Consider the following 12,164-nt stretch of genomic DNA (forward strand, 5'->3'; position numbering starts at 1 on the left):
AAGCTAAGTATCGGAAACTCCGTTACTTAGCTTGAGGGGGAGTGTTAGACTAATATTCCCTAAAATCAGTAATTGATATGTAATTGATTTAGAGTATATCTTGCCAAGAATAGAAGTGCCTTAATTGTAAATAGGTTTACCTTGTATAGGATGGATTAGCCTATAAAGGTGTAACTATGTAATACAATTTAGTGAATACAATAGAATGAATTTACCCTATACCGATTTCTACAGTCGAGTATGAACATCCCTAGCTAACGGTGTGGGTGGTAAACTCAGTATTTATTGAGGGTTATTTTTGTTTGGGTTGGATTAGTTTTTGTGCACTTTGATACGAGTCTTATACTTAATATTTAGTTTAGATATATTAGGGATGTTGCATATCTTTTTCTATATCTTGTTTTTCTTGTTCATTAAGTTAGTAGCATTATAAATAGGAGTTATTGTTATCACTTTATTCATTCAATCAATATAATATTTTCCACAAACTTGTCTTGAGTAACAAGAATATCATATTTCGTTCCAAATTGTTGTTCATCGGAGAACGTCGAAAATCAGCAATTCGTGAGCTTTCCTTCGAGCACGTCGAAGGTTTCGATCACCTTATCTCTCCGAGAAGTTAGCCATCCGCCGGTCGTTACGGAGAACGTCCGTAACACACTTCTACACAAATATGTTAATATTCCTTTAACAACTGTCCAACTTTCAGAATTTGGGAGAAAAAAAAAACACTTTAATGATATGTCTTTTAAATTCCTATTGCATTTTTACGAATTTTCTAGTTATAATTTTACTTTCAATGTTATGTATACTGTAAATCGGTTAAAGTTGTCACGGGACTCCTAATCACGGTTTAATTAAAACTAATTGGAACTCCTAATGCAAAATATAGGGAGAACTGTTTACCATTAAAAATTCTATTTTACTTTTGTCCCGTCTATATTTGAGATCTGGATCTACTATATACATAGATCTATATAAGTTTAGATGTTATTTTGTTAACATTTTTATATAAAAAGTTACATTTACGAATTATCAAAGTTATCATAATAAATCAATTATCATTTGATTATACAACTATGCGTATGGCATAGTATCAGTTTGTATTTAAATTTTGATTTTAATTGTATCTAAATATAATTATTAAATATCAGTTAAAATGGAAAGGTGAAAAATTTGAGGGTATTAAGATAATTTACGTTAATTTATCATGATTGGATTTTTAAATAGATTAATTAACTCACATACTTGGTGGGGTTTATTTAACACATGAAAACATAGAAAATGAGGCGGTCGGAAATTAATACATGTCAAAAAGGTAATTTAATTTTTATAACTTTAAGTAGAGTTAGGATACTATCATAGTTGAACATTGCTACCGAACGAGATAGTGGATGGTCAGAGTATGTTATTTAAACAATTAACTTTTAACAATCTTGTTTATTTCTTCTATGACTTAGCAAGTAAAAACTATTGAATACTATAGTTTCCTAATAGTCGAAACATGGCATGTAAGCAAAATTAGTTGACAAAGAAACTTGTTAAGTGATAGTGGTAGCTTAGAATCAAGTTTTGGTCCGGTGTTTGATAAAATGCTTCAAAGAAAATAGTACTATTTCATTACTCCCATCAAGATAGGAACATATGACACCACATAGTCATCACGTACATTGAGAAATATAGAAGAGAAGGCTCAATCACTAGTCCTTATTATCACCACACAGACACATCACACAAACACTAGACGTAGATGGACTTTGAGCAACACGCGACAGAGAAATGCGGGCCATCACGGGATGGTAGAAGTGAAATCCCAGTGTTGACGTCGTGAACTGCGACGTAAACACCGGTGGAGGAGGCGAGCCCGACTTGAACGCTGGAGGGGAGAATCTGGCTCAAGTCGTAGGTGAAAGTGACCGGGAAAGTCTGCGATCCGTCAGTGACAGGCGGCGGATGATTGCTTTGGTGGAGGCGACGTAGGAGACTTAAGAGTGAGCTCCTTCCCAACAAAGCTGATGGGGACCTGCGCCTTAGCCGAGGGTTTCCTGGACTCGATGTCGATTCCAAGGTTAACATAGTTCGTGGTTGTCAGAGTAGGTGTCGAAGGCAATGGCGAACACGTGCGATGTTTTGGAGGCGGAAGGTTCAAAGAGGCCGAGGTTGCCGCCAATTTGGGAGGGGAAGTTGTGGCCAGCGGGGACTATGAAGAAGGCGAGGCCGTCAGCCTGTGGGGCAGTGTTATTGGGCCTGATGATGAATTGGATGGTGGTGGTGAAGTCGGCTGCGTGCCCGAAAGGGGACGGTTTTGGAGTAGAGGACTCGCCCGGTGCTCCACTGCTGAGGGACGTCCAGGTCGTTGGTTTTGGAGAGGCGGAGGACGGGGTCTCGCTCGGGTAGTGGGCGTCGACTTGGTAGATTAGGTCGGTCGGTTTGTCGGGCTTGTAGAAGTCGTAGCTGAACTGGGTGGTTTGGGGTGCCATGGCTAGGGTTTCTTGCTTGGTGGTATGTTTCAGTATTTGTGGTTTGGTGTGGGAGGAAACTAGCAAGGGGTGGCTTCTATTATAACATCACACACACACAAATTCAAACATCAATTTCATTTCTTTAAATTTAATTTATTGGTTGTTAGAATAAATTTATTTTCTAGAGTTGTTACAAGTTATAAAACTTTGTTATATCTAGTACTTCCATCATATTTTATTTCTCATCCTAGCTAATTTCCTCTATCTATACTTATTATGAACAACCTAAGTTAAGTATAACTCTCTCTCCACTCTTTGTGCATACAATCACCTTTAGTAATTAGCAAATATGCTTCGACGTTTCATAACTACCAAGAAGTTGGTTAGTTAACCTTTATTTCGTAATTTAATTTTACTAAGGCGTCGCAGATAGGTTATTTTTTCAGTTTTTACTATTCTTTGTTAATTATGGAGCCTAATTTATCTCCTACCATGTTTAGGATTTGTTTATTGAAGTATTTTTTCCTTGTGATATATGTTTCCTAGTTTGGACTAGAATTAGGGTTCTCAAGTTGCTTATAAATAGAGGTGCTCCCTCATTGTTAAATTATGCTTATTCTGAAATTATATAGTGAAATCCCTGGCTTGGCATCGCCCTCAGACGTAGATACACATTGTATCGAACTGGGTAACAATTTCTTGTGTTCATTCTATTTCATATTCGTGATTGGCTGTCTTTATTTCCCAACATTCTTTCCTCAAATAGGGAATCCAACCAAATTTATACAGTCGTTAGATAAACTTTAAATACTTGCTTAATTTATCATTATGAATTAAGAGGCTCTGGCTAGAAGAATTGAACTTGGTAGAAACTAATATAAAATAGTTAGAGAATTAAAAAATCTCTAAAAACTATTTTTTAGGATTGAAAAATGTTCACATTAACGTTGATAAGGAGGGAATAATTTGATATTTCTTTATACACAATTACAAGAATATGTCGGTTGAAAGTGAGTTATCATATTCATTTGTAGGAAACTAACTAATTAAATTACATAACTGGGATAGTTATAAAATAGAGATAAACTATGCTAATATATTACGTCATTATATTAAAAAGTTTAGCCGTCACCATGCCATGTCACAATTCATGATGTTGCATTTATTATCATCTCTTTTCTTTTCATCTTAGCAACCAAAGATAAACAGTAGTAGTATTGTCTTTTCTTTTCATCGAAAGATAATTAATCAAGTAGTTAGAATTTGTTTGAGAATATAGCTATGTGCGATTGAATTTAGTATCCTTCCAGCAATTCTCAAAATTTTAAGATATTGAATCTATCCATTAAATACTATTGTTCAAGGGTTGTAAACAGTTGAAATATGGAATGTGAGTCATCCGGTGACATTTAGAAACATTTAATTAGTCGAACCAAATACAGTCCTCATGAATTTCTTGCTTAATTTATCATTATGAACTGAGAAAAGATTTATCTATATCCCGTCTCCTATTCTCTCTCTATCCTTTCTTTTCCCTCCTTCTCTTACGTCAGGATGAACTTGAATTTTTCCAACCATAACATTCATAACATAAAGCGGCTTTCGGGGTAAGATTGAATCATTCACATAGAAATTAGAATAAAAATAGGTAGACAATTATAAAAATCTCTCACTTAAACTAAATAAATTACATAACTTTGTTAATTACCACATTCTATTATACAAGTAAGACGTTACAATGCCTCGTCATAATGATGTTGCTTTATTTTAAGAAGACTATACTAGATACACTAAAATGATAAGTATTACTATTATCTTTTCTTTTATATCTTAGTCAAACAAAAACAAAAACTATCTTTATCAAGGAAAGAAAATAAAAAGTTGTTAGAATTTTATGAGAATACAGTTAGTCAAACAAAAGACAAAAACTATCTTTATCAAGGAAAGAAAATAAAAGTTGTTAGAATTTTATGAGAATACAGTTAGTCAAACAAAGATAAAAACTATCTTTAACAAGGAAAGATAATAAAAAGTTGTTAGAATTGTTTGAGAATAGAGTTAGTCAAACAAAAGATAAAAACTATCTTTATCAAGAAAGTTGTTGAGAATACATGAGTAACTATGTGGAATTGAATTTATTATTCTTCCATCCATTCTCGGAATTCTAAGATATTGAATCGATCCATTTAAATAATGCTTATTATCCCTTAACATGTTAAGTACAAACTTAGATGTTAAAGTAATGAATACCCCATTCAAACAGCAATAATAAGCAAAAAAATAGTAACAAGCGTGAAGATGTGTTACCGAATCATCAAATCCATGTTGAAGGTAATGATAATATTCATAGGAACCCTGGATTAAAGAGACATGGCAACCAGATACTGCAAGTTCATTGTGATTAAGGAACGTCAGCACCAAGAAGGCATGCAGAGCAAATTATAATCAGCGATGGACAGAAACGCAACGAGCAAATGTAAGGTTCCTAAAATTTTACCTCCACTGCTTGGAATACCATGATGAACATCTTTTAGCAAAGAGGAGCCTACTATAACAATGATATTGATGTTAAACAAACTTCGGTAGTAAGAAAGAAAAGCCTCACCAAGTACTTAAAGTTATATGATTAAATTATGTATACCCTTTGGATTTGATTTGCCCCTAGTGCTGTGCTTTATTGGCGATAAATTTATTGCATTAGCAATCCTCAAAAGAGGGCGATCAAATTGCAACCCTAGCCTCAAGTGAAGGGATCTTCGAGCTTCAACTGCAATATGTGATGTATTCAAGAGTCAATACTATCAAATCTGACATCAACTGGATCAAATGAATTTAGTAAATTCTGTGACAAGGTTTTTGACATTCGAATAGCACCTAGCATATCTAAGCTAGACTGGTAAAGATTGTTTTGCATTTATTGACAGAATATGTGCCAGAGCAAAGCACTCTTAAATGATAAGACCAGAACATTCTATACTATATTCACTCAACCGTTCCATCTTGCACATTAACAATTCATTGAAGGTAAAATGGGAAGTCATATGATCACTTTTAGCCATGTCAACCCATGAAATGCAGAAAGAATGCATGTGATAATTTTGATAGTTGATAAGATAAATTGGAAGATTTGGGATAAATCATAGATTTCTTCCCGGGCACACTGTCCTTCAGAAGTTAAGGGCTACCTTGCTTCATTTCTGTCTCCCCATAGCTGAGCTCGTATAACAGTGATTGGGTGTAGAAAGCCGGGAGGCATGAAGTGGTATGACCTTAGCTGCAGACACATAAAGCCCCTTCACTAGCATATAACTTTAGGAGAACAAAAAACACATCGTAAACTTAAATATGAATTGCACAATGATTGCCTAACGCACAAAACTCTCCAGGTTCTTGCACGTCAGTGTGTGTGTGTGGCGGGGGTTCATAGCTCGGTGCACGCTGCACGCTGTTTGTTTGTGTGAAACGTGTCCAAAAGTGAAGACATGCATACATGCATCTGTATCTGTAAGTCTTAAAGACAACACCCTGTATCCACTTTCAATAGATCAAGTATTCCGAGAAGGCGTATAGTATGTGATCATCCTACCTGTAGCTGCTGTGTTAGGAGATCTGGCAATATCTTGCTCTTTAATGAGTGTAGCTGATCAACTAATCCAGGGATAATCAACTTTGAGATAATATCTGTCAACCGCAGATCCTTTGTACAATAGGATAACACTTCTAGTTTATGATTATCAACCAGCAGTTTAGCTTCTCCAAGTGCTGGAAAGCAGAATAGTTTTTAAAACAATTAAAATCGATTCCTAAAGATCTAAACATATCTATTATCAAAGTAAGACATGATTAATACCCTTAGTGCTGCTAAGCGACACTCAAATATAGTACTCCCTCCATCCCAGGAAGTTTGTCCAATTTTTCCATTTCCGTCCATCGCACAAAGTTTGTCTCATTTCACTTTTTACCAGTTGTTACGGACGTTCTCCGTAACGAGGCCGGATGGCTAACTTCTCGGAGAGATAAGGTGATCAAACCTTCGACGTGCTCGAAGGAAAGCTCTCGAATTGCTGATTTTCGGACGTTCTCCGATGAACAACAATTTGGAAACGAAATATGATATTCTTGTTACTCAAGACAAGTTGTGGAAAATAATATATTCATTGAATTGATTGAATTCCCTAAAATGATAACATCCTATCCCTATTTATAATACTAGAATACTAGCTTAGGGAACAAGAAACAAATATACGAAAAGATATGTAAATCCCTAATATATCTAAACTAATTAATAATGATAATACTCGTATCAGCCTCATATTCCACTAATTCATTCCTCCTCACATTTTATTATAAAACTAATATATAAAAGTAGGCTCACATTCCACTAACTTTTTCAACTCACTTTTCATTACATTTCTTAAAATCCGTGCCGAGTCAAAGTGGGACAATATTTAGGGGACGGAGGGAGTACTATTTAAACTACAATTCCTTTACCTGGAAAGTATTCGGCAATCGGAGAAGCAGGTTGTTACGATCCCTACGGACCCGCCGGGGGCAGGGGATACATCTGAAGGGCCAGGCTCGGAGGTGACGGCCCAACCGCCAGAGGAGGGGGAAGAACCGGCTGGAGTGCCGGCGGACACTGGAGAATCAGAGGGCCAAACAGGGGAAGTCACCAACGTGGAAACGGCCCGGAGGTTGAGGCCAAGGAGGGAGATCAAGCAGCCGGAGCGTTATCATGACTTCGTCACCAAGTAACGAGCCAGCTGCATGACGGAAGGCGTGAGAGAGAAGAGGATTAGGATTCTGTTTTTTTTTAGGTTTGAATATTTTGTTAAGTTATTTCCTTTGGTTTTGTTTTATTAATTATTTTATTGGGTCGAGCGTTTTATAAGCTCCGTCGGGTTTTCTTTGTTGGTTCTTTCCCAATGTATAGGTTAGGTCAAACCAACCCTAGGGTCTAGATTATTATAAATAGGGCATCTTCATTATTTCAAAACTTATGAATGAAGAAATATTTTGCCCACATCTCTTGTGCATACAAAAATTAAACCTACTCGCTGCCGACGGAACGAGTTCCGCGCCAGCTTCGTGTTTGATCGCCGCCGATCCCAGAATCCGGGACGCCGGCTCGTGTGTGTCCAATCTTGGGGGGGGAAAGGTTTCATCGTTAAGAGAGGGAGCTCTTAACACAGGTTCAACATTACTTTTAGATCCATTAAACATGACGCTGACTATAATATTATCTGCATTCTAAGCAGGAAAACAACTCAATAGATATTCGTAAAGGACAGATAATCAAATTCCAGATGATCAGTAAATTAATATCAATGAAAAGACAAATACCCTCCTCCACAGAGTTAAAGGATGCGATATCCTTAGTTTCTGATAAAAAGTATGAGCAGGTACGAGATTTTGCGAAGGAGTCTTCATCTGATTCCAATATAACAGCATTAACGGCATTTTCAGGGAGATCCTCAGCTGCAGGATCCAACTCGAATCCATGAAGAATGACAGGCTGAGGTCCACCAGATGAAGGCCTATCTTGGGTTTCAATGATGTATGCAACTTGTGGGTCTCGAAGTTTTCTTTCCGCGGCTGTAATAGCCTGTGCATAGGGTTCAGGGTTCAGGTAAGATGGAACGAAAAAACTGTAAGCTCAACTCTTATCAAATAGGAAAAACGTAGGATAAAGCGATTCGCAAATTTAAGATTATCAACAAGACAGAAAGATCCCTGAATTAGAGCACCCGCAACGCGGGCCGCCGGCGTTCCGCGTGCCGTTCCGCCGGAACGGTTTCGCCGCGGAACGCGTTGCGGCGCATGGTTTCGTCCCGGTTCCGTTCCCATTCCGTGTCGGGTGCCGACGGAACGAAACGCGGCACGGTCTGTGCCGCCACGCGCTTCGGCGACGTGGCGCTCCCCGCGGCGTGCGTGAGTCCCACTCGCCGGCCCGCGAGTGGGACACGTCACATGCTGACGCAATAATTATTTTTTTTTAAAAAAATTTAAATTTTTTTTTATAACGGTAATATTACCGTTTTTTAACTTTTTTTATTTTTTTTATTTTTATTTTTATTTTCTTATTCTATAAATACTCCTACTTCATTCTCATTTCACACACAACCAACATCATTTCCTCTCCAATTTTCATATTCAATCTCTACACAAAATGTCCGGCGACGGCAACTACGGCGGTGACGGCTCCGGTGGGTGGGATCTCAACGCGTTGGGCGATTGGCAGACCATGTACAACACACTTGGTGGTTCCGGGTCGTCGACGCCGGGCACCCAGGGGGTTGCATTTCACACACAACCAACATCATTTCCTCTCCAATTTCCTCTCCACTTTATTTTTTTAAGTTTAAGTTGTAATTTTTTTAATGTTGTGTGTTTTTAAATAAAGTGTGTTTGTTTTTTATTAAAGTGTGTTTATTTAAATTGAATTGGGTTGGAAATAAAAATAAAAAATGAAATTGAATGAATAGTAATTTAAGGAACGGTTAAGGAACGGATAAGAAACGGAGGGTTGCAGGTTCCGTTCCTTAGTTAAGGAATGGAGTAAATAAGTACAGTGGGGCCCTCAAATAGTGGTTTAAGGAACGGTTTAGGAACGGTATAGGAACAGCGTTGTGGATGGCCTTACACACCACTATGAAGATTAGCAATAATTAAATGTCATGTTTTTACTATCTATTGCAAGTTTTTTAAGTACATATTCAATTGATTTTAAATATAATTTGTTGCAATACCAAATGCATTGGTCAGGGAGAGAAAAAGAGAGAGAGCTAGAGCTTCACCATTTGCATTGTCTGACGCATAATACAAGGGCAATTTCAGAGGAAGTTCGCAACAAACTAAACAACCTCTCTCCCAGACTTCCTTCGCGGGCTGATCCACATAAACGACACTGCTAACTTTTTCCAACTTATATGAATTTCATGTGCTTGATATGAAAAACTGAAGATCACGCTCACTACTGCTACTATTGAGATCCAGTACAGCTCCAATCAAAACCGGATCTTCACGGTCATTACCATACTGGGCTTTCCTAAAACTCCCAACAGCTGAAATAGCATCACCTGCGACCTTTTCTGCCTTTGTTCCATCCTTATCGTGAACAACCAATGCTCCGATCACTTCAAAGCCCCTCGGAATTAGGCTTCTGATATCATCTGTAAGTCAACATATGCCACAAATTTTAAGCATTGCAATGTAGAAATTTAAACCCATCATCACCAATTTAAGCATCATTTTTAGTTACAAAATTGGAACAATTTATACAAATGCACGAACAATTAGATCATCTGTATTACTCCAACTCCAGTAGTTAAGAATTACCAATTAAAATGTAACTTTTGTCAATAATAAGCGTTCAACATACACACACCAAAACGCTAAATTTGCGGATTTAACTAAAATTTGGTCCTAATTCAGAATCTTCATTGAGATACAAAACCAATTCAAGGTTTGCAACGTAGAATCGAGATTGCCTAATTCCATAGCTAGGTCAGGAATAAACTTGAAAGGAATTGAAAGGAATAAACTCAAGAACAATCAAATAACTACAAGAGCAAGGCAAGAACAAAATCAATCGGATAAAAACTATGAAATTAGTGCATCATCACCAAGAATTCTACAAGAAAAGTTTAGCTACTCATGTTCATAAAGGAAGCCATGTTCAACATAAAGTAATCCAACAAAAACATGGAATAAAGATACTAAGTACTCCTGTGAGATCGATCTATGGAGTGAAGCTTCAATCTTCCGATGTGGACTCTTCAATCTTCAATTCTCTCTCTCAAAGGTGTTCTTCGGGGTATGTGTGTGTGTAGGGGCGGTAGGTAGAATGTGTCTCGAACCCTAGGCATTTTTTCTATTTCATCCACTTCAAAAATCGCGTTTTCAGCTTTCAGACGCGTCAAGCTACAGTACCCGGCCGGGTTGAATTATTGTACTGGAAATTCAACCCGGCCGGGTCACCATTTTCAGACTCCTTGCTGGCCTCAGGCTCTACCCGGCCGGGTTTGATTATTGTACTGGAAATTAACCCGGTCGGGTCTCTTTTTCAAACTCCTCGCTGGCCTCAGGCTCTACCCGGCCGGGTTTAATTATTGTACTGGAAATTAACCCGGCCGGGTCTCCCCATTTTCTCCTCTTTTCAGCTATCCTTCCTAGAACACTCAACAAAACACATAAAACTCGAGAAGATAGAATAATCGGTTAGATGAAGACAATTTCAAGTGATAGAATTGACATTTAGCACTTCAACATACCAATTACACCTATGAAAATATGAGTTTGTCACAAGGGGAGTAATATTTTTCTTTGATTTTAAAATACGATGAAATGTCATAATGTGTATGCAATAAACTGTGATAAAAACAATCCTAATAGTTACGCAGAGAACTGTGAAATCAATCAGTTTAGATTCGAACTCGGAAATGGCAAATGGACAGAACATTAAAATGGACAAAGATTAGCTATAAATCAGAATCGAAGCCAAAAGCTTTGACAAACACATGTGGAAGTTGTCTGCAAGCAAGATCACGACAGAGTCTACTTTTATGATAAATATTTGTGAATTATGATTGTCACAGGATCAATGCCAAACGCAATCGACAAAAAAAGTTGGTTTCAAATCAGAATCTAAATTACGAAAAGAAATTTATCTTCAATTAGGAGTCCAAATTACAAAGAAAGATATCAAAAGGCTTTTTATTGATGTTTAGAAGACACATCACACATGCATTCAAATAAAACAATTAAAAAATATACTTGTATTGAATACGTAAATAAGTAATAATCCTAAAATTAAGGGGAAAAAATTATACACCTACTACTTTTTAAAAAAAAGCTAAGGATTTCCTCTCGTCTTTTTTTCTGAATTCTTACTGATAGAAATCCATGGATTCTATTTTAAAACCAATTGGTGATTCCATCTTAAAATCAATTCGTGATAAGAGAAGAGGCCAATGAGACTTATATAGTGGATTAAGCTCTTTGTGTACACCGATGTGAGATATTATTATATTCATTTTTATGTTTCAATTGCCAACACCTCATTTTTATGTTTCAATTGTCAACATCCTCTCTCTTGTATGGTGGAATGTTTCAATTGCCAACATCCTCCTTCTTATATAGTGGATTAAGCTCTTTGTGTACAAAGATATGAGATATTATTATACTCCCTCCGTCCCGGGCTACTCGCTCCTTTCCTTTTCGGCACGGAGATTAAGGAATGAGTGTATAGGAAAGTCAAATATTACGGCTGTAGGTGAAAAATTTTACTAAAAATGGAAAGAGTGCAAGTAACTTGGGACGCCCAAAACGGAAATAAGTGCGAGTAGCTTGGGACGGAGGGAGTATTCATTTTTATGTTTCAATTGCCAACACCCCATTTTTATGTTTCAATTGCCAACACTTACTATTTTGCTTCTTAGACCCAATCTTTTTTCGATCGGTTGGACCACTAGCCAAAATTTTTCAGCCCAGTTATACTGATGAGTCAGTCATTTTTTTCGGTTTCAACCCATATATACTGCTGGGTCAGTTAAATATGACCCACAGTCGGCGACCCGCTCTGATACCATGATAGAAATCCATGGGTTCCATCTTAAAACCAATTGGTGATAAGAGGAAAGGCCCATGAGACTTATATAGTAAATTAAGCTCTTTGTGTATACCGATGTGGGATATTATTAT

The 12,164-nt window shown here is 37.1% G+C and overlaps 1 pseudogene; it reads right to left on the reverse strand.

Annotated features, from left to right (window-relative positions):
* Positions 1-4,439: 4,439 nt before the first annotated feature.
* On the reverse strand, positions 4,440-9,692 carry LOC121754778 (annotated as a pseudogene).
* Between the last annotated feature and the right edge of the window lie 2,472 nt (positions 9,693-12,164).

Source organism: Salvia splendens, chromosome 11 (assembly GCF_004379255.2).
Source record: "Salvia splendens isolate huo1 chromosome 11, SspV2, whole genome shotgun sequence".
In the NCBI taxonomy this organism is placed as follows: domain Eukaryota; kingdom Viridiplantae; phylum Streptophyta; class Magnoliopsida; order Lamiales; family Lamiaceae; genus Salvia; species Salvia splendens.